This window comes from Balaenoptera acutorostrata, chromosome 7, assembly GCF_949987535.1.
Source record: "Balaenoptera acutorostrata chromosome 7, mBalAcu1.1, whole genome shotgun sequence".
Taxonomy (NCBI): Eukaryota; Metazoa; Chordata; class Mammalia; order Artiodactyla; family Balaenopteridae; genus Balaenoptera; species Balaenoptera acutorostrata.
This window is the reverse complement of record NC_080070.1, coordinates 79,852,229-79,879,967: the sequence shown is the minus strand read 5'-3', so window position 1 is coordinate 79,879,967 and position 27,739 is coordinate 79,852,229. Positions and strand designations below refer to the sequence as shown.

The 27,739-nt window shown below is 36.2% G+C and overlaps 1 long non-coding RNA gene and 1 pseudogene across 1 annotated transcript; both read right to left on the bottom strand.

Annotated features, from left to right (window-relative positions):
* Positions 1–1,636: 1,636 nt before the first annotated feature.
* LOC130704540 (uncharacterized) lies at positions 1,637–3,578 on the bottom strand. The gene is made up of 3 exons (XR_009008772.1): positions 3,495–3,578; positions 3,276–3,360; positions 1,637–2,012 (listed from the first exon to the last, which is right to left on the bottom strand). It is a non-coding gene; the product is annotated as an uncharacterized LOC130704540 (long non-coding RNA).
* Positions 3,579–5,989: 2,411 nt separating this feature from the next.
* On the bottom strand, positions 5,990–7,761 carry LOC103010908 (5'-nucleotidase domain-containing protein 2-like; annotated as a pseudogene).
* Between the last annotated feature and the right edge of the window lie 19,978 nt (positions 7,762–27,739).

Below are 27,739 nucleotides of genomic sequence, written 5' to 3'. Positions count from 1 at the left end.
ACATAAACAGGGTGACCATGATACCATACATGACATCACGAAACAATACAGCTACCTCAAGTTTGGTATTTTCTGGCCACTAATGAGCAAACTATACTTTAAAAAGTTGGAGCATGTGCTGAATTTTCCACAAAGGTGCATTTCATAGGCATGTTTGTGTTGACTTGAACTACAAAATCCTACCCCTTCGTGTCATATCCTAAGGGATGCAAAAATGGGAGGATGGAGGTACACTCAATTACCATTCTAATTTTTAACATTGACCATAGTATCCTTTTTCCTGGAGAGAAGGTTGAAGAAAACAAAAGATAAGTAGAGACAATGAAACAGATGCATGTTCTTGATACAGGACATCACTAAAGTTGTTGATGAGACTGCAGGATTGAGAGCTACAAAGACTATGGAAATAGGAGTTGGGAAGATCTGATGTTGCCGATAGGAAGAAAATGGTAAAGGAGTCCTACTGTTACTTCAGTCTAAGACATGAGCCTTGAAATGTGTACTGTTCTCTGTGTCATGTGATCTTTGATTCTCAAGGTAGCATAGCTACAGTGGTTAATTTACAAATTCTAAGGCCAGACTTACTAACTCATTGACGGTGGGCATAATATGCAACTTTCTGTGTTGGTTTTATCATCTGTAAAACTGGGATGGAAACAATAGTACCTAATCTATAAACTTGTTTGGGAGATTAAATTAGATAAATGTGCAGAGCACTTAGAATAGTGTCAGGAAGTGAGGCATCACTGTGTAATTAATTGATTCTTACTTGTTAAAAGCACAAAGCTTTGGGGAAAACTTTTGTTTTGACTCCAGGTATTTTGGAATCCATGCTATGATCATGTAATGTGTCAGATAGGGGACGGCATGTTGACAATCTTTTTATAATAGATAATCATAAACTTGAAAATACCTATAGTGGGACTTCCCTGGTGGCGCAGTGATTAAGAATCCGCCTGCCAATGCCAGGGACACAAGTTCGATCCCTGGTCCGGGAAGATCCCACATGCCACAGAACAACTAAGCCTGTGCACCACAACCACTGAGCCTGCGCTCTAGAGACCACGCGCTGCAACTACTGAACCCTGTGCGTTCTAGGGCCTGCGCTCTGCAACTACTGAAGTCGCGTGCCTAGAGCCCCGTGCTCCGCAACAAGAGAAGCCACCGCAATGAAAAACCTGCGCACCGCAACGAAGAATAGGCCCCGTTCGCCGCAACTAGAGAAAGCCTGCGTGCAGTAATGAAGACCCAACGCAGCCAAAAAAAAAAAAAAAAAAAAAAAAAAACCTATAGTTATTTCTGAATTTGTTTTACAAATTTCAGTTTTGATTCATCAGCAAAATACTACTTTAGTACTATTACTACTAATCATAATAACAAAATCATTATAAAATCAGTGGTGCTTAGCACTGATTGCTTAGCAGTTTGGGGGGAAAATTCTGATAAAAGCCATGGGTTTTTTTTTTTTAGCAAAAAAGACACTGAAAATATGTAATAAATATGCCTATTTTTTAAATTTTTTTTATTTTAGAAGTTTCTTTGAACCCACTGAATTATATCCTTGTACCTCAGGCTAAGAACCTCTGAATAGAGATTAACTCATGAGATATTTGGATACATAATTACACTTGTTTGCTTCAGCCAAGTTCAACTCCTTGACAGAAATAATACCTGATTACAATTGTATTATTAGAAAATGCTCAAGTAATACAGAATATGTTATTTTTAAGATGTGAAATTGTAAGATCACTGATGATGGAGATACTCTCTGGGTATAATATCAGCTGTTTTAATGTTAAACATACAGATTTGAAAAAAGAGAAGCTACTTAGAATGTATCCATATTCTCTAAAGCCAAGCACAAGAAATAGCTTTCACACATTGATGCATCAGGCTGATGAGCCAGAACTCATGTAACCTTAGATCTAACCGCCGATTACATTCTCCGACGCACTCCTGGCTCCAGAATGCTGCCTTAGAGACCACCATGTCTCCCCAGTGACTTGGCATATCTGTAAAAGGATAAAAGACTGGAGTAGAAAGCTGAGACAAGGAGGTGTTATTCTCTCCTGTTCTCATAATGTAGCCAATAAGTTTAGATTGCTTTCACAGAATTGCAAGACTAACTGGATCCACCAGAAAAAAAAAAAATTCTACTGGGCTTCTTAGGAAAAAAAAGTAAAGAAAATCAGGAGTATCTGAGTAAATTAAGGATGAATAAACTGCCCACTTTTCGGCTAAAATATGGTTAACGCCAGTGCTTTGTAATCTCCAGTTACTTCTCAAGTGAAAATCACCTTTCCTCAGATTAGAGACAATAAATGAGACTGTGCCAATCATTCTAGTTTGTATACGGTAATTATGCCTCTTACCCCAGTACTGCTTACTAATACAGGCCGAGTACACGGTGTGCATATGCAACACCACACATGAACTACTGAAGACTTTGCAGAAATAGTGAAACGCCAGGTTCCATTTCAAGGAAGCCAGAAGGGTTTTCTCATAAGTGAAATTTTCAAACAGGCCGCAGAACACTTGGCACATGATTTTTCTGATTATAACAGGCTATATCCAAAGCTAAAAGAAAAATAATCCTGAAATTCAATGCTGATTAATAAGGTAGTACAACAGAGTGAGATTACCAGATAACTTTTTACTCAGTGGAATTCTATTTTCCTATCTTGGACTATTCAGTTTACCTCTTTCCTGTATGATTTAGTAATCTTCCTAGGATACATTAAGAGAATAATCATTTATAAGAGTTTAAGAAAATAATTTATCAAATATCTAGCACTGATTATTATCCAAAATGCCAATTATATTATTTTGGCCATAAACCGTGAGCTACAAATACATGAATAGAATTCAACTTCTTTTCTCCTCGTTTGGCATTATGTGTCACATCAGGTAAATTGCCACGTCCAAGACTGAATTTCAGATGAATCATAACTGTGTCTCCAGCTAAGCTTGGGGATTGTATTATGCTGATGGATATTTCCCTTCCATGGATGGCAGTCACTTAATTAGAGGGGGTGCTGTGTACGGAGTTTGCCCTCATATTCTGAGGTCAGTATTTTTTTTAAAAGTCTAAAACTTGTTGATGCCACCTTTTCTGCTTGCACTGTGATTTTAGTTGGTGCAATATCCGTCATGGTTTTCAAACTTTTTAAAAAGATAACCATTGCTATACATGAAAGTTATACTTTCAGTATGTACAAGAGAGAAGAGAAGAACAGATCTAGTTGAAGAGTTAGATACTGGATGGAGAATCCTACCTTTTGGCTCCACCTCCATCTCCTTCCAAGTTCTTGAGGGGCTGAAAACAGCTAACAGATAATTATCTTCTTTTCTTACTGTAACCTAAAGTGACAGAAGCAGAGGGTTTTCCCCCATTCACTCACTGAAAGAGTAAAAGCCTTTAACTGTTCAGACAGAATAGCTAATAAGCTGTCATTCACTTTCTGTCACATAAATGCTGTCTCCTGGTGTTTTACCTGTAATACATTCCTAAAAGTTTCCTCAGCAGCCCGAGTCTAAAGCGCACACTGGAACTCACATCAAAACACAGCTTACACACCAAGTGAGCAGATTCTATGATTTACACATCAGAAAACCCTGTGTGTAGGCAAGAAGGAAAGCAAACAAATTCTGTTTTCACTCATCTGCACGTTATATTACCCTAACTTTTACCGTTTCCAAATAATATGCAGATGGAAAATTAGGCAACTGTTAGTGCTGTTGTAATGGCAGGTGAAAACAGTTAAGGGATTCATTTTTCTTCCAAGAAAAATCATACTTTGCAAATCCGTCTGAATTACAGCCAAAGGATTACTTTGTATCTGGCTGTAACAAACTCTCCTTCCACCCGTCTTGAATGTGAAAAGAAACCAGCTTATTGTACTAAAAAGTACCATGCCCTCCAGGGTCAGCTACAGTTGCCCAGCTTTGAAACTGGCACCGCAGGTCGTGTTTTTATAGGCGATAGGTGAACCCAGGACGAGTTTGTGGTTCCTGCTTTTAAACTTCCTGTGTGAGCAGTTTCTAAATGAGCCTGAGAGCTTTAAGGTTCAGGTCTTTATGGGCCTTCCTGTGGGCACCATTATTTATTGGATTTTTGAAAACAAGAAGGTACTCTGTTCTCCAGGATGAAGAAAAGGCTCTCATAGGAAATGATAGAGGCAGTGTTATAATTTATGACACCTCTGTCTCCCCAAGGAAGTCCTCCTGAGAGCCTAACAAGGCACTCGGATTACAATGATGAGCAAGGATAGGAGAACTGAAATAAGGTGAATCACCTGAGTCTTCAGCTCGTATTGTGGACACATAGGTCCCGGTGATAGGACTGTTCCAGGCAGGAGTAGATTCACGAAACTCACAAGTACCTCTTTCTGCCCACCTCCGACACCTAAAAAGCTGTTAGAATCATGTCGCAGTACTATATGCCTATATGTGTATATGCACGTGTCAGCATTCATTGCTAGCTCCTGTTCACTAAATGTACACTTAGTACATTTTCCAGTATTAATGAAGGTGAGGAGTCGTAGAATTTTGAAAGATGCTTTCCAAAGTCTGAATCAGATAAGGGAAACACTTGGTGGGACTTGGAAACAAATAAGAAAGATAAACGAGCCTACAACATTTCCATGTTGTCAGTTCGGGAGTTGAGGACAGGTCTAAAAATGGTGCTATCGCCAGGAAGGAAGCCTAGTAATAAATAGCTTTAATTGTCATGTTACATGAGAAAATGTAAAGTTAGGGTAATTATCCCTGAGGGAGTCACCTAATGAAATCGTGAGCCATGGCATCTCCAACCAGACGATCGCTCCTTAAAGGACACAGCTATTTGGCCCCTCTTACGGGGAAGTTGTAGGGATGTGGGAAACTTAAATGCTTTTTTCCTTTCTGTATAAAAGTGGTTTAAGCTACACATTTTGACTTGGCAGACAAGGTTCATGATGTTGATTTTAGATTTACTTGGGGGGAAATAATAAGAATCAGTGCATTCACCAGTGGATACAAGAATTCTTCCAGATTATTTAAAGCTATGAGAGGGCTCATAGCTTACGGCTGGAAAGAGCTTAGAGTTTTAAAAACTCATTTCCAGCGTAGTCACAGCTATCAGCTATCAGTGCTTCCTGGTTTTTTGTTTTTTTTTTTTTTTGAAACAGGGATTGAACCCAACTTTTTTATATTTTCAAGCTTCACTAAAAGGTATTGTGGAGTTTGATTAAGGAGACCTATAGAAGTTGCCAATCAGATATTCGTCTTAATGGAGATACTTAGGCTTACTTGCTTGCTTTCCAGTAACTTATCTGTAACATACACACATATATGGACAAGTCGAGAAATAGAATAACACCAACCCCCAGAAGGACTTATAATACCTTCTTCCAGTCACTTAGATGACCTCCTCCCCCAATCCCATCTAGATTCCCAGTACTATAGATTAGTTTCATCAGTTTTAAATTTTATATAAATGGAATCATAAGAGCTATATTTTTTATATTTGACATCTGTTGTGCTACATTTTGTGAGTGAGATTCTTTTATGTTGTTGCACTTAACACTAGTTCGTTTAATTTTATTATTGGAAATTATTCCATTGAATGAATATGCCACAGTTCTTTTATCCAATTCTACTGTTGATGGATTTGGGGTTATTTTCAGTCAAGGTTAGTATGAACAATGCTGCTATAGAGTTTCGTATACACAGTTTTTGGTAATCAAATATACACATTTCTCTCGAGTCTCCATTAAAATTGGAAATCTAAGTAACAGGGATTATGTATATTTAGCCTTAGTAGGCACTGCCAAACAGTCTTTCAACATGGATATAAAACTTGCACTCCTAATGTGGGAGAGCTCCAGTTTCTCCATATCCTTGCCAACACTTGGTATCTTGGCTCTTTTAGCCTTTCTGATTGCTGTGCAGTATAATTCTGGGGGCTTTGTTTTTGTTTCTGTTGTTTTTTCCGAGAAGAAGACCACCTTTACGGCTTGTGTGGACAGACGTCCAGTGTGGGCGGAGCAGGAGGGTCAGGGGCCTTCCCTTGACAACAGAGGTGCCCTCGGCACATGTGGGCCACGTTGCCAAGGAAAGGCATCTTCCTGCAGCAGGCGCAGAGTCGGTCCATCCAGCAGGTTGCTTCATGCTGCAGGGGTGAGTAGGGCCTGGATGAGGTAAAAGCCACTCAGTGGTTGAGCAGTTAACCTAGGGAGGCCATGCCAAGGTCAGATACACACAAGAGATGCCCTGAGAAGAAGGTGAGGTTTTGGAAGGTGTTCCCAGACTGAGCATTGAATAGGACCTAGGTGATGCAACTCGGCTCCTGCTGTTCCTTCTTCCAGGCACCCAGCACCTGCCTGGACTTCACCTCCTGGGAGGTCTACCTATGCTCCAGCAGTCCCATGAGTGCAACGTCAGGGTCTGTGAGCATAGGTCCTGTTCTGTGCTGCGTTGATGATGTGGATCTCGTATTCCAGCTTGGGCATGATGGCGCCCCTGCACCAGTCGTCCTGGGGCCTGAAATCTTCCAGGTTACTGTTGAGGTGCTCTCCAAAGTAAAGCATGCAGAGGCCATCCCATTCCATCAGACCAGGAAGTCCAACAGGTTTCCCTGTGGAAGGATCCTGTCCTTTCCAGGCGGGTGATATGGTCCCAGTGGACTAAGCCCTTTTCATTGAGTTTTCTGCAATACTGTGCTGGCTGGTGAAAAAAGCTGGACTTGGCCACTTGGAGGATAACCTCATTGAAGGGTTGACCAATCAAGACCCACCATATGATACATCTCCATGTCCACGAAGCTGAAGGGACTGTTGGTGATGAGGAACAGCTGTTTCCCATGGGCCACCACGTGGCTCAGGATAGCAATATTCACTTTCGGGATGTACTTCTCTAGGTCCCCACTCAATCCACTGGTATATGAGGTCATGTCTTGTGTGGCATCTTGAATGACCTCCATCACATCCTTGTATTGGTACACTTGGTCAAACTCCAGATCATGAGCCAGGAAGTGGTCTACCATGCAGAACAGTGACATCTCTGGCAGTAGAAGATGTCCATGAAATGTATGATGGAGGGAACTTTGCTGTAGAAACTGCCCACCTGGTACAGGGGGTATGCTGGGTGCCCCCAAACAGGTGGATCACTCCCTCATCCTGCAGAGTTGGAGGACCCTCGAGGCATTCCCCAGTTGCATATAATGGAAGGCATCAGTCTTCATCTGAATACTCTTCTGAATGTCATAGTGGAGTCCCCAAAGGCAAACTTGAGGTTGTAGTCATACTTCTGAATCCCCTCTGAGCATTTGTACCGCTCAATCAGGATGTCATGTGCAGCACTGTAGATCGCTAGGTGCAATGCAGCTGTGTTCTGTACCAGCATCTCGTCATAGTGGGAGCTATAGACCTTGACATCACTCATGTTGATCTCATTACTGGCACAGACAGCTGTTAGGTTCAGGGACTGCTGACCTTGCTGGGCGACGGGGGTGCAGGAGGCCCTGCACCAGTTTCCGTATGTCCTGCTAAGAGCCTACAGGTGTGCTCTGAGCTTGTCTCCTTGAGTGGTGGCAAAGCATGCACTACCCTGATCCCAAAGCCAAGAAAAGTGCCTCCCTGTTTGCTGTCAAGACACCTCCAATCTGCTGTTACACTACCCCAGTATTGCCCATGAGCTCACCAGTAAACCCTGGATGCTTCCAGTGACTCCTGATAGCAATGCTATCACCGGTTCTGATGCCGCCAGGTCACCTGCTACCATAGTCGGTGCCTCCTAAAAGGGAGAGATTTTTTTTTTTTCCCCAGGAAGACATTGGGTGACAAAATAATTATTTTTTGCTTCAATTATTATTTTTTTCGTTTTTAAAATTGAGATATCCTTGACATATAACAGTGTTAGTTTCAAGTATACAACATAATGACTTGACAGGTGTTTACTATCCTGTGAAAAGATCAGCACAGTATATAGTTAGCACCCATCATATGCAGTTAACCCCCCTCACCTATTTTGCCCCCCTCCCCAGCTCCCTTACCCTCTGGTAACCACTACTTTGTTCTCTGTATCTATGAATGTGTTTCTGTTTTATTTTATTTATTAGTTGGTTTTATTGTTGCTGTTGTTTTAGATTCCACATATGAGTAAAATCATACAGTATGTATTTGTCTTTCTCCAGCTGACTTATTTCAATTAACATACTGTCTTCAAGGTCCATCCATGATGTCACAAACAGCAGGATTTCATTTTTTTATGGCAGAGTAGTATTCCATTGTGTTCGTGTGTGTGTGTGTGTGTGTGTGTGTATATATATATATGTATATATGTATATATGTATATGTACGTGTATATACAGTATGTATGTGTGTGTATGCACATATAAAATGTCACATCTTCTTTATCCATTCAACCATCAATGTACTTAGGGTGTTTCCATATATTGGCTATTACAAATAATGCTGTAATGAACACAGGGGTGCATTTATCTTTTAGAATTAGTGTTTTTGTCTTCTTCAGATAAATAGAAGTGGAATAGCTAGGTCATACGGTGGTTTTGTTCTTAAATGTTTTTAAGACTCTACATACTGTTTTCCATACTGGTTGCGTCAATTTACATTCCCATTAACAGTGCACATCTTTTACATTCTCACCAGTATATATTATCTCTTGTCCTTTCGATGGTAGCCATTCTAACAGATGTGAGATGATACCTCATTGTGGTTTTGACTTGCATTTCCTTGATTAGCAGTATTGAGTACCTTTTACCTACCTGTTGGCCATTTGTATGTTTTCTTTGGAAAAATGTCTATTCAGATCCTCTATCCATTTTAAAATCAGATTGTTGGATTTTTAATATTGAGTTTTATTAATTTTTTATTTATTTTGTATATTAACCCCTTAATAGATACATGACTTGCAAATATCTTCTCCCATTTAGTAGGTTGCCTTTCCATTTTGATGATGGTTTCCTTTGCTGTACAGAGGCTTTTTACTTTGATATAGTCCCACTTATTTATTTTTGATTTTGTTTCCCTTGCCTTTGGAGTCAGATCCACAAAGCCTTCTAATACCAATGTCAGTGAGGTTACCAAGTACATTTTCTTCTAGGAATTTTATGGTTTCAGGTCTTACATTCAAGTCTTTAATCTAGTTTAATTTTTACACATGGCATAAGATAGTGGTTAAATTTTATTCTTTTGCATGTGGCTGTCCAGTTTTCCCAGAACCATTTATTGAAAAGACTATTTCTCCATTGTATATTCTTGGCTTTTCATCATAAATTTATTATCCATGTATGTGTGGGTTTATGTACGGTCTCTAGATTGTGTTCCATTAATCTATGTGTCTATTTTCATGCCAGTATCACACTGTTTTAATTATATTTTTGTTGTTTTTATTTTGTTTTTCTTTTTCTTTTTTTTTTTTTTTTTAATGAGGATCTTGAATCAGATGCGTATGTTTGATTGATTGATTGATTGATTGATTTTGGCTGTGTTGGGTCTTCGTTTCTGTGTGAGGGCTTTCTCTAGTTGTGGCAAGCGGGGGCCACTCTTCATCGCGATGCGCGGGCCTCTCACCGCCGCGGCCTCTCTCGCCGCGGAGCACAGGCTCCAGACGCGCAGGCTCAGCAGTTGTGGCTCACGGGCCCAGCCGCTCCGCGGCATGTGGGATCTTCCCAGGCCAGGGCTCGAACCCGTGTCCCCTGCATTAGCAGGCAGACTCTCAACCACTGCGCCACCAGGGAAGCCCTATTTTGTTTTTCTTTGTTTCATTTTTTATTTTAAATAGCCCACATTCCTTTTACCAGCTTCAGAAGCTACAACAAAATATTAACAAGTCAATGATTTTTATTTTCTTAATTTTGCTTACATATGTATTTTGTGATACCTTCCTCAAATAGAACCATGCTATTCATATTATTCTATAATATTTTTTACTTAACATAGCATCACAGTGCTTTAATTAATGTGGCTTTGTAGTATAGTTTGACATCAGAGAACATGATATTTCCAGCTTTATTGTTCTTTCTCAAGATTACTTAGGCTATTTATTTTTTTGTTTTTATTTGTGTGTGTGTGTGTGTGGCTGTATACAAATTTTAGAATTATATACTTGCGTTGTGTGAAATGTGCCATTGACACTATGCACATTTAGGGATTGCATTGAATCTATAGATGGCCTTGGGTAGTATGGACGTTTTAACAGTATTAATCTTTCCATCCCATGAGCATGAAATTTCTTGGCATTTATTTGTGTCATCTTCAATTTCTTTCATAGTGTTTTACGGTTTCAGTGTACAGGTCTTTCACCTCTTTGGTTAAATTTTTGTAAGTATTTTATTCTTTTTGAGGTATTTGTATATGGGATTGTCTTCTCAACTTTTCTTTCTGATAGTTCATCATTAATGTATAGAAATGCCATAGATTTCTGTATATTGACTTTGTATCCTGTGACTTTACTGAATTCATTTATTAGTTGTAACAAGTTTTTGGTGGAGTCTTCAGGGTTTTCTGTACATAGTATCATGATGTAAGAAAGTAAGTTTTACTTCTTCATTTCCAGTATGAATGCCTTTTACTTCTTTTTCTAGCCTAATTGCTGTGGCTAGGACTTCCAATACTATGTTGAACAAAAGTGGAGACAGTAGGCATCTTTAGAAGAAAGGCTTACAGCTTTTTGCCATTGAATACCATGTTAGCTGTGAGTTTGTCATATATGGCCTTTACTATGCTGAGTTATGTTCCCTCTGTACCCACTTTATTGAGAGATTTATCATAAATGGATGTTGAACTTTATCAGATGTTTTTTCTACAACTATTAAGATGGATATATGATTTTTTTTATCCTTCATTTTAAAGTGGTGTATCACATTAATTTGTGGTTGTTGAACCATTCTTGCATCCCTGGAATAAATCCCACTTGATCATGGTGTATGATCCTTTTAATGTGCTGTTGAATTCAGTTTGCTAATTTTTTTTTTGTTGAAGATTTTTGCATCTATGATCAACAAAGATATTGGCCTGTAATTTTCTTTTCTTGTTGTATCCTTGTCTGGTTTTTGTATCAGGGTTATGCTGGCCTTGTAAAATGAGTTTGGAAGTTTTTCCTTCTCTTCTATTTTTTGGAAGAGTTTGAGAAGGGTTGGTATTAATTCTCTTTTAAAGTTTTGGTAGAATTGACCAGTGAAGTCATTTGTTCCTGGACTATTGTTTGTTGGGAGGAAAATTTGTTATTTTAAATTTTGGGTTTCATTTTGTTGGGTTTTTTTCCTCCAGTAAATTTTCTCCAAAGCACTGAGACACAAGTCACTGGAGATCAGCTGAGCAAATATATTGTCTTTATGCTTTTAGCAAAGGGAACTATCTTTTTTAAAGCTTTCATTATCAATAGTGTTTCTGTCTTCCCATGAATTATCATATATCCTGGTGAGCTTTGTAGAGTGCTCGTAAATAAGCTCCTGGAAGATGCCTATAAACATATCTAGACATACGGAATCTTAGTGGCGAAATAGCTTATGATAAAAGAGGGAGAGTCGCACATTCTCACTGTCCCCATCTTAAGTACACACATACAAGTGTAATATATTTGTACATAAAACATTGTTCTGACTTTCAAAAGAATAGAAGAGAAAAAGAAATTATTTAGGGCTATATGTGAATGCATCCACAAATTCCTGCCAGGTTTTGTAACACCAGACTATCAGTTTTCTCATAATAAAAGCTGCTCTATCTCTCGCAAAGTTCTTTCGAAGTTCAAATGAAATAACAACCATAAACCTCATTGCTTACCATGGAGGGGGAATATAAAACACAGAAAACTCAGCAGTAAAATTATGTCTCTACAATTCATGCTGACAGCATGAACCAAGTTATGCAAATCATTGTTCACTCAGAGTGACTTTACACCTCTATTTAACACATATTACATCATGACAAAAGGCTGGAGCCTGAGCATTAAGTCTTTAACCAAGAAAAAAAGGGTCAAGAACAAAAATCTGTGTTGTGCCAGTGTTTCCACTGATTGGGTGACATTAATTCATTCATGCATTCAACAAGATAGCTTTTGAGCACAATATGTTAAGGCATTATTTTTAAACACTTGCTAACTAACCTCTCTGAACTGCAGATTCTTCCTCCATATAGTGAGAGAAAGGGAATTGGTCTGGTCCAGAAGTGTGCTATCTATTAAGTTCTAAATTCTTTGATAAGAAATAGGCAACTGGGAGAACATACTCTCAAACCAAGCCAACTCTAGAGGGAACACATATTTAGAAGGCACTAAAAAGAAGCATGTGATATGAATGGCATTCCAAAGATAATAGCTTTTACTGAGAACTATATTTTAGACATTTACATGATTTCTTATGAAATATGGAAATTCATGCATCCCACACATCTGCAATTCCTGACTTTTCTTCATATATAATTGGCGACAATAATGCAATATTTGACAGCCTAAATTTCCTGGAGGATTATAAAAAAGATTCTTTGTTTTCCATAGATACTCAATCTGTAAACCACTTAGCACACCACTAGGGTGAAGCACATGGACTACTCAATTTGGCAGCTATTTTATTATACCTATTTTGATTTTTTTTTAAAGCAGTTTGTCAAGATTGGGTATAAATTATGACAAATGTTACATGGATCTATTCCTTCAGGTTGTGTCCTCATTTAGAATTTAACCAATCGGCTATGCCTCCCCTCAGTAGTGGTTATCTTTGATGACTTAATACAGTTGGGCTTTAGCGTCACAAGATGTATGTCTTTCAAAACTATCATGTAAATGACTAAATAAATCCTATTTTGAGATACCACAGGGTTATTATGTACCACATGGACTGTTTCAAAGGATGGCTTATATCATTCTCTCCATAGGTTGTCCACAGGGGAAATATGCAGGTTGTATAATAGTGCTTTCCGCCCCTCTTTCACCCTGGGACTTAACCAGATCCATGTGTTTAGTGAGATCTGTAAGAAGAAACAGGCTGACACTATTTCATGCCTATAAGGGATAGAACCTAGTTTAAAATATATTTATTAGGACAGGAACATCCACTAGTTACCAATTAAAAGAATCCGGGCGGAAAGGGTGATTAAATGGGAAATTCAGGGTATTTGCCAAAGCTAAATAGCATTTTGGGGGATAATATTTTGCATCTGCATGGGAATATATTATTTTCAAAATATTTTGTAAATGCTATCTCAAGGAATTTCTAGCATTCAATTTTATAGATAATTAGAGAATATTTAATAATAAAAAATAAAACAAGAACAACAGATGGACTTTCTATGTGCTGCTCCATTTTATGTGTATTATAAATCATAATTTATTTAATCCTCTCTATTACTCTGTCAGGTATAATTTATATCTCTATTTTATACCTAAATAAAAAGAAGCAAAGAGATTAAATAACTTGTCCAAGGAAACAAATTTAGGAAATTGCGGGGCCAGGCATTCTGCTAATGTCACATCAGTGACAGTTCAACTAGGCTAGTGTCATTTAGCTCTTTCGACAAACATATGTTTCTTCGAATGAGTCTAAGATTAAAAAAGAAAGACAGGGACTTCCCTGGTGACGCAGTGGTTAAGACTCCACGCTCCCAATGCAGGGGGCCCGGGTTCGATCCCTGGTCAGGGAACTAGATCCCACATGCCTGCCGCAACTAAGATTTCACATGCCACAACTAAGGAGCCCATGAGCTGCAACTAGGGAGCCTGCCTGTCGCAAGTAATACCTGGTGCATCCAAAAAAAAAAAAAAAATTCAGCACTCTTGAGCTATCAAAGTGAAAATAAATGAGCAGTATATTGGTTTAATGTGTTTTTTATCCCTAGTAATGATCACTTTAATTACACTTATTAAAATGTCCATAAGTGTTTTGAGTTTTTGACAGTCACTGAAAACACCTGATAGAGATTTAAGACTGCACCCTTCTATAGCATAATTAACTAGAAAGTAGCTGAGTGGACAAGGACCATTTTCCCTGATGTCTACCTAAGGACATTGGACTGGTTCTCACAAATAAAATGTGACCCAAGGTGATTTAAAAGAAGTTAGATTTTCTCTAGGCCTTCTTCTGCCGTCTGCCTGTTTGAACATAATGACCAGGGCAATTGTGGAAACCTTTTGAGGATGCAGTAGGAGTCTGCAATATCCATTTTGAATTTCCATGCATGTATGTTTTAGGATTATAACTTTGGGCATTGGTTATTTAACAGTTTCCTTACGGTATATGAATGCCTATTCAATGAGTTACAATTTTAAAAGCAAAAAAATAAACTCACAGATCCAAATTACAAAAATTATATAATTTTATATGTATTTTTGTGTGGCAATATTGGGGAAATGAGTTTGTAGTTTCTTACCATTCTGAACTTTTGAGATTTTCCTCATATTCCCACCAGCCCAGAGGTGCAATTAAAGAGAAATTTTGGGGGTGGGGGAAGATCCATGGATCTTTCTGTTTACTTCTAAAAAAGAAAATGAGAAATATAATTTCAAATTAGCAGATAAATATAAAAAAATAAAATTCAAATAAATGACAAAATAAGTATAAAACAAACATAGAAAAAGTCAAAGAATAAATTCTAATATTTCATTAATTGCAAGAAATTTAAATGTCTAAAAAGGACTTCTGTATCTAGCAGTTTGGAATACTGGATATCCAGAAAAAACTTTTCCAATAAAGCATTTAAGGAAATACTAAGTGGAGAATTCTTGACAAATGGCTTAATCTTTTTAAATTTTCACATCAAAACAGTAAAATTATTTAGCAAAAACAAAACTCATGGACAATATTTACAAAACTAGGCAGCAAGTTATTGCTATGGATCCCAAAATACAAGTAGGTTTAATTTTTAAAAAGACCAAAAGCCTGCATGGCACTCATATCTGTGAGGCAAAAAACAAAGAAGTGGGGGCTTCCCAGGTGGCGCAGTGGTTGAGAATCTGCCTGCTAATGCAGGGGACACGGGTTCAAGCCCTGGTCTGGGAAGATCCCACATGCCGCGGAGCAACTAGGCCCGTGAGCCACAACTACTGAGCCTGCGCGTCTGGAGCCTGTGCTCAGCAACAAGAGAGGCCACGATAGTGAGAGGCCCACGCACCGCGATGAAGAGTGGCCCCCGCTTGCCGCAACTAGAGAAAACCCTCACAGAAACGAAGACCCAACACAGCCAAAAATAAATTAATTAATTAATTAAATTTTAAAAAAAAACTTAAAAAAAAAAAAGCACTAGGCTTCTACTTTAAAAAAAAAAAACAAACAAAGAAGCTACAAGGTACCTGCCATGCCTGAAAGTGATAGGTGTCACCCTGGGCCAACTTGAAAACAACAGTTGAAATGAGGAGGAGTTTTGCTTTGTTTGTGGGCACAATGACTGTACAGTAACCACTAAGAAACTAGGTGTTTCTAGCCATTAAAAACTCCCCAGGCTGACTAGCCAGGGCTCCCTGCCAGGCCAAAGCTACACACAGAGGAGAAACTGCTGAGTGCAATCAAAATTAAGCAATGTATGGACAGAGACAGAAAAAAAGAAAATGACCAGATAAAGTGGGGTTGAGTTAAGAGACCCATAAAATTTCAGAAAGGATGACAGTATTTTTTTTAACACTCTTAGAAAATAAGAGCACTTTTAAGTTAGAAAATCTCTGAACTATGCCTCCTTTTAAAACATCAGAAAAACTCTTTTCCATAAAAATAAGTAACAGATCATTGTCAAGGTCAAATTCCATACGTTTATTATAAGACAAAAAGGTAATAAGGTGAAGAATAACATCCCCACAGAAAATGAAAAGTTTAAGATGAGTTTTAAACCATCTAATATCATTTGGAAATGAGAGCAACATAAATGAGAATTAGAGTAAAGCAGAAACATGGTAATACAACTCAAGAAATAACTAAAATAAAAGAAAAATTACTTAATAAATGGCATCTTAATTAGAAGAAACACAAGTAAATAAATAGAAAATGCCTTTTGAAATTTATATTAAGAGGACAATTATAAAAACCAAAAAGAAAGGTAAAAGGATTCAATGAAAAGTGTTCGTTATTGAAGATAGGCAAGGAAGATAAAAAATAGACACAATAGAACTTTCTGAACAAATCCAAAGCATGGAAAAAGAACAAATAGAAAAGAAAAAATGATAGCTTAAGAAACATTTCCTGTCATTAAAAAAATGGAAATTTGTACTGATGCCTACTGGGTACCTATGAATTTTGATCCAGAATGATCAAACCCAGGAAATATTCTATTAAAATTATTGGACTTAATAAAATTTTTAAAAACAAAAGCTCATTTGGGTATCAAGACAAAAAGTTACATGAACTAGAAAATTAGATTATGATTAGACTTTCAACAGCAGTGCTTTTTGTAAGAAAAATAGAGTAACATATTTAATATACTCAAGAAAATATTTTAAATGTGAGTCAGTATAAAATCCAGCAGAACTGACTTCCAGTATGAAGGCATAAACAAAGTTTTCTCAACATGGAAGAACTTGATCCTTCTAGAGAAATCTACTAGAGAATGATCTTCAGACAACCAAAATGGCTATAAAGGCATCGACATGAGGAGGATGGTGAACATTAAACAGAGTTACTTATAGACTTAAAATTGAAGAAGGGTTAAACATGAAATACAACAGCATGTAATGACCATATGCTCAGGTATTATAGGTATAAAGCAATTATTAAAACTGGGGGAAATTGGGAAAGCATATGTAAAAAGTTAAACTGTTCTCATGTATATACTAGAAGTGTTAATATCATTTTTCTGACAATGTGTGTATAAAGTGGGAAAAATTTAAGTAATGCTATGGACTATACAAATTTTACTATGTCATGTGCCCTAGAGAATTTGAATTCTCAGTGTAAAAGAAAGCAGTTATGTATATAACTGTTCCAAGCAGTTGCATGTAATATAGAACATGATATAGAAAAAGTCTGGTGGTCCTAAATTTGAATGGAAGTATCAGTAAGACCTCACGAAGTATAATGTCTCTTAAAAGTGCCTGTGTGTCTATCTATTTATCGTCTATCATCAACATATATTCTTAGCTCAGTCCACTGAGGAGGCCTGAAAAGAATGGCCAACCTAGTACCTATGAGAATCCTTACTACACAGATTGGGGTCTTAATTACTTTTTCTATTAAATAAAAGGAGTGCCTCTTAGACAAGTGACCAGTTCCAATTCTGGAGCAGAAAATGTCCAAGGAAAACTTGGAACACGGTGTCACATAGGATAGTGACAAAGATATCAAAGACACATCAAAAGGTCACATCAAAAGGATCAGGAGCTAATTTTAAAAGAATGCTCTTGCTAAAGATGGGACAATTTGAGCTTTGAAAATGATAATTACAACTGATGGTAACTAGTCATACATGTTGAGATAGATATATATTGAGGTTCTTCTTAGGTAAATTCAATTATTCAAATATTCTTGAATTTTTTGTATTATTCTAGAAAAATGATATCGTGGAATTTGGATCTTAACTGTTGAAATTTTTAATATTGAAGGAAAGATATATTTTGTATTTTTTTAAGCTTGGGAGTAAAATTGAGAAATTATACAGGAAGAGATACTAGGATGACTCCACAATTGCTGCCAGACTCCTCCAAATGATGACATTTTGGGTGGTTCATGAGGTTCCTTTTAAATGTCATCTTTGTGGAGATGTCCCTGATACTCTGCAGTAAGGGTTTGATCTTTCCTCCTCCAATCTTATAACACTACCTATATTTCTCATGATGATTTCATATTATAGTTATTTATAGACATATTTTATATATATCCCTAAGAAATAATTTGAGAAAAAGATTCATGTCTCCTTTATCTTCATATCCTTTGTCCAGGGTCCTGTAAATAACAAAGAAGAAAAAAAATCAATATTTGTCTTTTTAAGAAATCTAGATATCAGTCCTATCAATAATAACTTAAATACTTTGAAATTTGATCAGTTTAATTTCCTATGTGCCTAGGGAATACATGTGGATAGCCTGATGTAACCAGTTGTAATATGCCAATTGTTTTGAACTAAAGACTAGAAATGATTTACATCATTGTGCAAATTACGTAAAACAACATCAGAAGAATAAAGTGACAAAAACAAGGTGACTTCAAGAAATTAACCCTGAATAATTTACTAAACATGAAAGAGTTTTTGAGTCAGTTATTGCACACAAAAGAAAGGGGCACAAAAAGTACAGGCCATTGCTAAGCAAGGAGTTTTAAATGTTTAAAGACACCTTGTTTAAATGAAGGGATAAACTAAAGAGATTTTTGGCACCAGGAAGAGGCTTGGAACTTCTTTTTTTTTTTTTTTTTTTTTTTAATGTTTTATTTATTTATTTATTTACTTATTTTTGGCTGTGTTGGGTCTTCGGTTCGTGCGAGGGCTTTCTCCAGTTGCGGCAAGCGGGGGCCACTCTTCATCGCGGTGCGGGGACCGCTCTTCATCGCGGTGCGCAGGCCTTTCTCTATCGCGGCCCCTCCCGCTGCGGGGCACAGGCTCCAGACGCGCAGGCTCAGCAATTGTGGCTCACGGGCCCAGCTGCTCCGTGGCATGTGGGATCTTCCCAGACCAGGGCACGAACCCGTGTCCCCTGCATTAGCAGGCAGACTCTCAACCACTGCGCCACCAGGGAAGCCCGAGGCTTGGAACTTCTGTTTTGCTTTCTGCTCTGCGGGAAGAAAAGCTTTTCTTTCTCGCTGGATCTCTTGCATGATAACTAAGCCATAGCAAAAGGAGAGAGGGTAGGTAGAAAAGAGCAGGGATTGGAGGGCTGACCCCAGGTTACTTTAGTAGCGTTAGAGAGAAACAGAGGAAGCCACCAGAAACTGAGATGTAGTGACAGGAGGAGTGTGGGGAGACCCAGGAGAGGTCGTGCCCTGGAAGCAGAGGGCTGCTTCAAGCGTGAGAAGATGCAAAGATTTTCAAACGTTCCAGATGGGTCAAGGACGTCTAGGACTGGTAACTAACCGTCAGTTTTAGTAAGGAAGAGTGTGTTGGTGATCTTGTAGGTGATGAATTTTGGTGAAACTGTAGGGCAGAGGCCAAATTGGATATAGTTCAGAAGAAAATGAGAGGAAAAAAATTGAAGGCATGTACCTCTAGCACTTGCTGGAGAAGAATGTGAGGACAAAGGAGGTATTTTTGGTTTTGTTTTCAAGAGAAAGAGGGGGAGAGGGAGAGAAAAACTTTGAGTAAGAAATAGAAATTTCATTTTTTTAAAAAATTCATTTATCACGTATTTATTGAGAACTTTTATTTATTTATTTATTTATTTATTTATTTATTTATTTATTTTTTTGGCGTGTTGGGTCTTCGTCTCTGTGCGCGGGCTTTCCCTAGTTGTGGCAAGCGGGGGCCACTCTTGATCGCGGTGCGCGGGCCTCTCACTATCGCGGCCTCTCTTGTTGCGGAGCACAGGCTCCAGACGCGCAGGCTCAGTAGTTGTGGCTCACGGGCCTAGTTGCTCCGCGGCATGTGGGATCTTCCCAGACCAGGGCTTGAACCCGTGTCCCCTGCATTAGCAGGCAGATTCTCAACCACTGCGCCACCAGGGAAGCCCGAAATTTCATTTTTTTAAAGTGTGATTTTTGTATTTGTTTTAAAATGTGAACGATTACCCCGAAGACAATATGGAGAGATCTTGGTTTTGAGATTATTAAGTTACTGAGTCAGAGTATGATAATTAGAGGTCTGTTAATATATAAATTAATTATCTTAATAACTGACATCTTGCTACTTTCTTTAAAAAAAACTTCCTATCAAATTTTAATTTTTAATAAGATGAACGGCCATTCATGGAAAAGTCACACTTGCATATAATCTGATTTTTTAATAAAATTCTTGGTTTCTGTGGCTTCGTGTGTTTAAAAAAATTCAAGAGAGTTATAACACTTTGATTTTTCTAAAACAAAAGGTCTTTAAATTTTCTTAAGCATATTTTTTTCTCTGAGTCACTGAACTATAATCTCCTTCCCTCAAGCTATGTTAGATGAAACTACATAATAAAATGTGCTGACACATATGAGTTCACTCAAAGACATGTACCATTTCCTGTTCCTTATGAATATCATATGCCAAATAACTATTCTTCTCGCCTCCAAACTGTATATACAGAGCAGGTCTGTTCCACTAACGACCTAAGAAAAGTAGTAATTAATTATAACATCATTCTTATTGTGTCAAAGGTTTATTACTACCACCTACAACCCTAAATGAAGTAATTATATACATATGTAATTTCAGTCATCATTCTTTAAATGCATTACGCTCTTCAAATGCTTGTGTTTTCTGGATTATTCACATTTCATTAAAGCGTCCAAGTCTTGCCAAAGCCTTCAACTCTTAGGAAACCCCATGGGGGATTAAAAATGGGATGAAACCAGTAAGCTTCCAGTGCTTTTATATACTTAAAACTACACTTTCTCCCAGGGTCTGGACTATTTAATTATCATTGTTGAGCCATGAATCTACCTGAAACATTCTGCCTATAACTTCAATGTAGGATTGAATTAACCAGCCTTTCTAATGTTATTTTCTAGAAGAGTGTGAATAATTATTTTATCAAAAGGTGATATTAATGAAAAGATACAAGCGTATCAAAACCTGTGCTGCTATGAAGACTAACATGGATCTTTGTTACATATTTAAATCTAAACCTCAAATGCCTATGTTCCCAGACCATGCCCTGCTACCATTTCTCTATGGATAATACAAGGGTGGAAAGATAAGTATACATCATGATGATCTTGATGGATTGACTGCCTATCACGATCCAGTTGATAACATAGAGACAGAGAGAAGAAATAAACAGATATCATGACAACCCTAACCAGAGGCTTCTTGCCTGGCCCGTACCTACTTAGAGGCACATTCAGACCAAGAAAGGTATTAGTTAAACAGATTTTCAGAGTAGGAGAGCTCAGTGAGTGTCATTGAATTGAGGTTTTTAAGAACCAAGGATCCTGGGACCACTCTATTTCTCTTCCAGGCTGTATGCATTTGTAGGGTGAATACAGGAAGCATTAGACTTAGCAAAACTTAAAGGGTAGTTTAGTGACAGTGTTAGGCTGATAGAGCTGATACAAGATGTCACAACAACTGTAATTAAAAAGGAAACTCTATCCTATGGTCTAAGATATCCTATAAAGAAAAGATGATCTGTTTGATTTTTTTTTTAATTTATATAATTCCAAAATTGTAGGATGGTTTCAAGCATATTGCAAAGACTCTAATAAATAATTACTATATTCTTTACTTTTTATCATTTTGTAGTAATTGCTTTCTCTCTTGCTATCTATGATATTTTTCTTAACCATTTGAAAGCAATACAAATCATATTTTGTACCCTTAAATGCTTTAGTACCTATTTCCAAGGAACAAAGATGTAATCTTTTATAAACAGAGTGAAGTTGCCAAAATTAGATAAATTAATATTGGTACTCTTAGCTAATTAATAGTCCATATCTAAATTTCATTCATTGTCTAATGTCTAATGTCTATATGGCTTTTTTCCCTCAGTAAAAATTGAATAAGTGATCATGCATTGTATTTAGTAGAAATGCCTCTTTATTTTCCTTTATTCCTCAGTTTTTCTTTGTCTCTCATGATTCTGAAAGAGCACAGGGCATTACATTTGTAAAATATCCCTCAGTTTAGATTGGCTACTTCTTCATGATCAGGTTCATTTTGTGTATTTCTAGCACTACAGTAGTAGTGATTTTGTGCCCTCTCAGTGCATTGCAGCAGTAAGCACATAATATCAATTTGCACCATTAATGGTAATACTAATTTTAATTACATCATTAAAATGAAATCCGCCATGTTATTACACAATAAGGTTACTGTTTTTCTTTTTGCAGTTAATTTTTATGGTGAGCTGCTTGGATGCTGTGTCATATTTTTCCATTGAACATGAATCCACTTGTTTTATCATCTACTGATGATTCATGTCTGAATCAGTTATTGCTATCATATTGTGAAATAGTGTTTTCTTCTCCCCCAAGAACTTACATATTTTTATTTCTTTAAATATAAAAGGTGAATTAATAAACATTCTCACTAAAATCGGGAGTAGCTAGAAACATTTTATTTACCCTTTATTTATTATAGCTATGAAATATTTTTACCAGCCTACTAAGAGGTAATGCAGGCATAAATCACCTACCAGAAAAGTCGGGAGATAATATCATCACCGTTTCTGGTCCATTGTGTGTAGCATACAAAAAAAGATAACAAGGTAAACAATTTGCGAATTCTTACTTTTAATGTAATGGTATGAAAATAGCTAGATACAATTGAAATGTATATAAATCAATGGCTGATTGATTTATGCCCACAATAATAATGACTAGTTTTTAATAAAATAAATAAAACAATGAATACCCATAATAATAAAACAAGTAATTTCATATAGGTAGGAAAATAAATTAACAGTTCCAACCATGTATGTATTACTTTAAAAAGAATAAAATTACAAAACTTGACCACTAGATAAGGAATTATTTGAAAAACAAAGAGGTATATGTATATTTTGGAAACTTTATGTGAAAGAATAGCTACAATTTTTAAAAGATTGATGTGGCTCTTGCTACCAAACATTATAATGTAATAAAAATTAGAATAGTGTGGTGCTTGCATAGAAGTAGACAAAGGGAAAATGTAGATATCACAGAGTCTCCATTATAAATAAAACAATTATGTAATAATAGAAAAATTACAAGTGGATTATGGGTTAATTATTACATGTCACTGTGAAAATTGGACAGCAGTATTTTGGGGGAAAGTGGGATAACTTCTCACATTGTACACAAACAAAATTTTACTTTTTAAATGGGCTAGTTGTGAATGGTTGACATATATTGAGTATATTATAAACTATATATAGTATATATTATATACTATTCATGTCCATAATAGCTTTTATTTTACACAATTCTGACACATACACTGGTCTTCTTTAGTACATCACCCTTTGTGAAAAGCATTAGAAGAAATATGCTCTCCATTTTATAAATGAGAAAAGGGACATTTAGAAAGCTTAAGAGATTTGTCATAGTATTGGGTTGGCCACAAAGTTCGTTTGGGTTTTTCTGTAAGATGTTATGGAAAAAACCAAACGAACTTTGTGGCCAACCCAATACAGGCGTCTGGTTCCTGCAGAGGTGAGCTTGATATCAAATCTTAGAATTCTTAATCCTATGCAAGTTAAATCTTGTTGCCTTTGTGCACTACTTGTGTATAGTTCAAGAAAAGCTCTCAATACCCCATAATTCTAAGAAGGAAATAATTTTCTAGACCGTTGAACCATTCTGTAATAGAATAGATAAGATTCTTTCACAAAGAAGCAATAACTGTTACTTAAATATTATACTTACCTTAATATATTATATCTATTTCAGATACATCTATTTGTAATTTTTAAATGAAGAATAAGAATAATAGTAAAGAAACTTACTAAAATAAGAAGTGGGGAGGAATCCTAATTTATAATATAAGTCAGTGTTAAATGTTTACATGTACTAATTCAAGGTTGTTATTTAAAAGAAAGCTTAGTAAAAACTCTATATTTTCTGCTCCTGGGAAAGAACAATTGTTTATTACAAAAAGAAAAGTGATGCTTATGGTAGAAACTGTAGTTTAGTAAATAGTTTAGTAAATGAAAATTTTTTAAATGAACTAATTTAAAAAATTTTTAAATGAACTAACTAAAAAAAATTTTTTTAATGAACTAACTTTGAGAAAAAAATTAAAGTTTTTTAAAATATTTACATTAATAATAATAAGTTAGTTATATTATACATAGGGCCATACTAATAACGTGAATTCATTTTATTCAGTGGACACTTATATCCTGTTACTAATTCTATTTTCAATGTGTCAAAATTAAACTTGGGGCATTAGTCAAATCCTATTTGCAATGAATAATGTAGTGTATTTGAGAAATAGAGGTTCTTCATTGTAACTAAATAAGAGGGGCTTAATTATTAGGGTTTCTACATCAAAACAAGACAACTATCTCAAGAGAAAATGAAAATAGAATGCATAATGTAAGCAGCCTTCATAGAGGGCAGATCCATTCTTTCTCAGCCATATGTGTCAGAAAACTAGTCTGTGTTCTCTATGTTTATTTCTTTTGTCCTTTTGCTCCCAATTCTCCAGTAATCTCATTCTCCACTGTACTTCAGTCGCCCACTGCCGAGTTCAAAACTTAGACTTTGGCATTACCAATAAATATTACTTTCTCTAAAACTGCAGTTTCACTTTCCCAATTTCCTCAAACCCAACAGCAATCCCACTGATAGCAGATTACATTTCCATACTAACACCAAAAATAACTTAAAATGTTTGATAAACATATGCAAAACAAGACATTTTCTTAAAAGCTAGGAATATCAAGATAGTAAGAATTTAAAGACCAAAGAAGCAATCAGAGGAGGTTGCTTTTGGTTGGAACAGATCCACCAATCATGATGAAAGACAGCTGAGTATCTGAGCTATAACTGTGAAGGCTCATAGGGCCAAGGGAACCTACATCCATTCTAATAAGCACTGCCTCCCAACGTGAGGAAGCTGCTAGATACTCATATGTAACCTAAGCAGGGAACATTTGGGTTATACGCTTCAGGACAACGATGATTAGAGTTATCCTTTCAGGGGAAGTCGTAGTCCTGGTTTGAGCATGGGAAAAAAATAAAGAGCTAAATCTTTTTCCCAAGAAACTGAACCCTTGGCCAGGTGTCATATGAATTTCAGTTCGAATTTGTTTGATTATGAGTGGCCAAAGAATCTTCAAGCATGGTTTCATTTTGTAGAACCTCAAGCACTTGGCAGAAGCAAATGAAAAGGCAAATACATCCTGGAAGACATACCTTCATTTTAAGCCTGAGTGGTTCCCTAGAAGCTATTGTAAAATGTCACCAAGGAGCACCAGGCAAAGAAAACCAAGCACACAGCAAAAAGTCACCATGACTGAACCCAACGAGTGACATGAAAGATAAGGAGTTAATGCAAAAAAATCAGTTTCTGAAATTTTAAAAGCAAGGAAATCTCTACAGGAAGTCAGAAACTATAAAATGACAAAGCAGATCTAAAATAACTGAATCTTACATTATCCATAGATGCAACATAGTGAAACAATTATAACAGTATTTGCAGTCAAAATAGCCTTCAATGCTGCATGGGTGATTGCTATATGACAGAGATAATACGGCAGATCAGCAAGAAAAAAAAAAATGGTCTTTTCAGACAAATATGCTGAGAAAACTGGATATACTTATGGAAAACTATGACGAAGAACCTTTCCTAAAAACAGAGAAAAAAAATCAGTTATAGATGGATTCCAGCATAAAATATGGAAAGCAAAACTATAAAGCTTTAACAAAGTATTATAGAGAATATCTTTACAACTTCACTATAAGAAATTATTTTCTTGGGCAAAAATAAAGGAAAAGCCAGATAATCTTAGACACCATAAAGGAGAAGATAATTTTGCTTACATTAAATTAAACATGTATTCATCCACAGTGAAGAATACATGAGTAAACAGAGGAGTTACGGAAATGAGATAGGACATGTGTAGCACATGTAACTGATAAGAGGAAATTTTAGAATTTCTGCAAATCTCTCTCTCACTGCACACACACACACACCCACCACCACCGCCTTCACATGGGCACACACACACATAGATAATCTAATAGGAAAAGGAAAAAAAAATCTTGAACAAGCAATTCATGGAAGATGAACACCAAGTGGGTAATATAAGAGAAGGTATTTAGCCACATAAATAATCAGAGCAATGAAAATAAAAACTGTAGAATAAATTACACATCCATCAGATTGTCAAAATTGTAATGTCTGACAATACTGTTAATAATGGTAAGCAACAACTTGTATGATCCCATTTTTATGAAAGGTCCAGAGAATGTAAATCTTTAGAGATAGAAAGAAGATTAGTAGTTGCCTGAGGATGGAAGTGAGCATGAGGGGTGATGGCTATGAGAAATAGGGAGATGGGAAAGTTCTAAAATTGTATTGTGATGATGGTTGCACAACTCTATAAATTTATGAATTTACCAAAATCATTGATTTTTTAAATACTGGAAACAAGTGAATTCTATGGTATGTAAATTAAACCTCAATAAAGCCGTTAAATTTTTTTAAAAAAATAATGTGGGGGAGCAAAAACTAACATGCAATGCTGATGGGAATGTAAATCAAAATAACCATGTTGGTGAAAAAGTTTGGCATAATTTATTGAAGTTGAGAATATCAATACCGTATGACCCATCATTGCCAGTCGTAGGATATAAATTAGAAAATATCTTGCCCATTTGCAACAGTATATCTGAATAAGTATTGGAGAAGTGATGTTTGTCAGTACTTCACTGAAAACATCCAAATTATTTAGTACACATCAATATAAACAAATTTCAGCTGAAATCAAGAGCACGCTGTTGACAGATGTAAAATAAAGGAATGCATAAAGCTTTATTTCATACTCATGTGGTTCAAAAACACGGAAAATAAAACTATGCTTCTTGAAGACACACATATCTTGTTCAGGTGTACCTAGGTGGTAAGACTATAAACTTACATAGAAATATAATTCTCACAAAAGTAATAGATATAGCAGGGAGAGAGATTTAAAAACACTGAAAAGTGGATAATTCTGAGGTATTGTTAATATATTATTTTTTAGCCGGTTAGTAGTTATATACTTTTAATATTTTAATTGTTTATTAAATTGTGCATATAACTCTTATAATCATTAATAAAATGCACATATGGTTCGTGCATTTTTTCTATATTTGCTATTTTTCACAATAAAAAGAACAATTAGAAAACAAATATTTAGGTAATGTGGATAATAGAAATGGCAGAAACTGACATGAAAAACTTTGTATAACATTAAATATACATTTAAAATTATTATTTATAACATACATATACATGATTACTAATATATATACATATATGTAATTGCTAAGCTCAAGGCGACAAGTATCAGCACTTTTAATTAATGCACTAGAAGTCCTAGGTAATTGAATAAGTCAAGAAAATAAAAGACATCAGGATTGAAAAGACCGAAAATGCTGTTTTTCACAAATATGATTTCTATGTAGAAATTTTGGAGAACGACCAAATAATTGTAATTAATATTCAACTTGTAATTTACAGTTCATTTAAAAGAAAATCATGTCTGTAAACCACAAACATAAAGAAAATGTAATTTTATAAAGATAATTATATTAAAAACATCCATCTCACCTTGTTAAGAAATTTAACAAAATTTACGTATATCCTTTGTGGAGTGCGTACTGTGCATCAGTCACTGGGATAAATTTCAGAAGTTCAAAGTAAAAAACGGTCACTGTACCCATCCTCATGGAATGTTTTATGTAAGCCACAGAAAATTAGAAGGCAGATTAACGATGTTATGGTTGAGAAAGGAGCTTTCTAGAGGTAGAATAGTCCCAGTTTACATCTGTTTTGCTGACATAATCATAATAGCACCTCCTTTTACCCTCAATTATGTCCAAGTTTGGAAGATAAATTATATAGTCATCAAAACTAGCGGACCACTAGGACATAACCTTAATTTGGGTTATGGGTGTGGCACTAACCCTAATTTGGAAGTTTCAGGAACGATATCACTGAGGAAGCGGTGTCAGTGCCTGGTTGGACCTGAGTTATGATTCAGATTCATCCAAGAGAAAAGATAACAG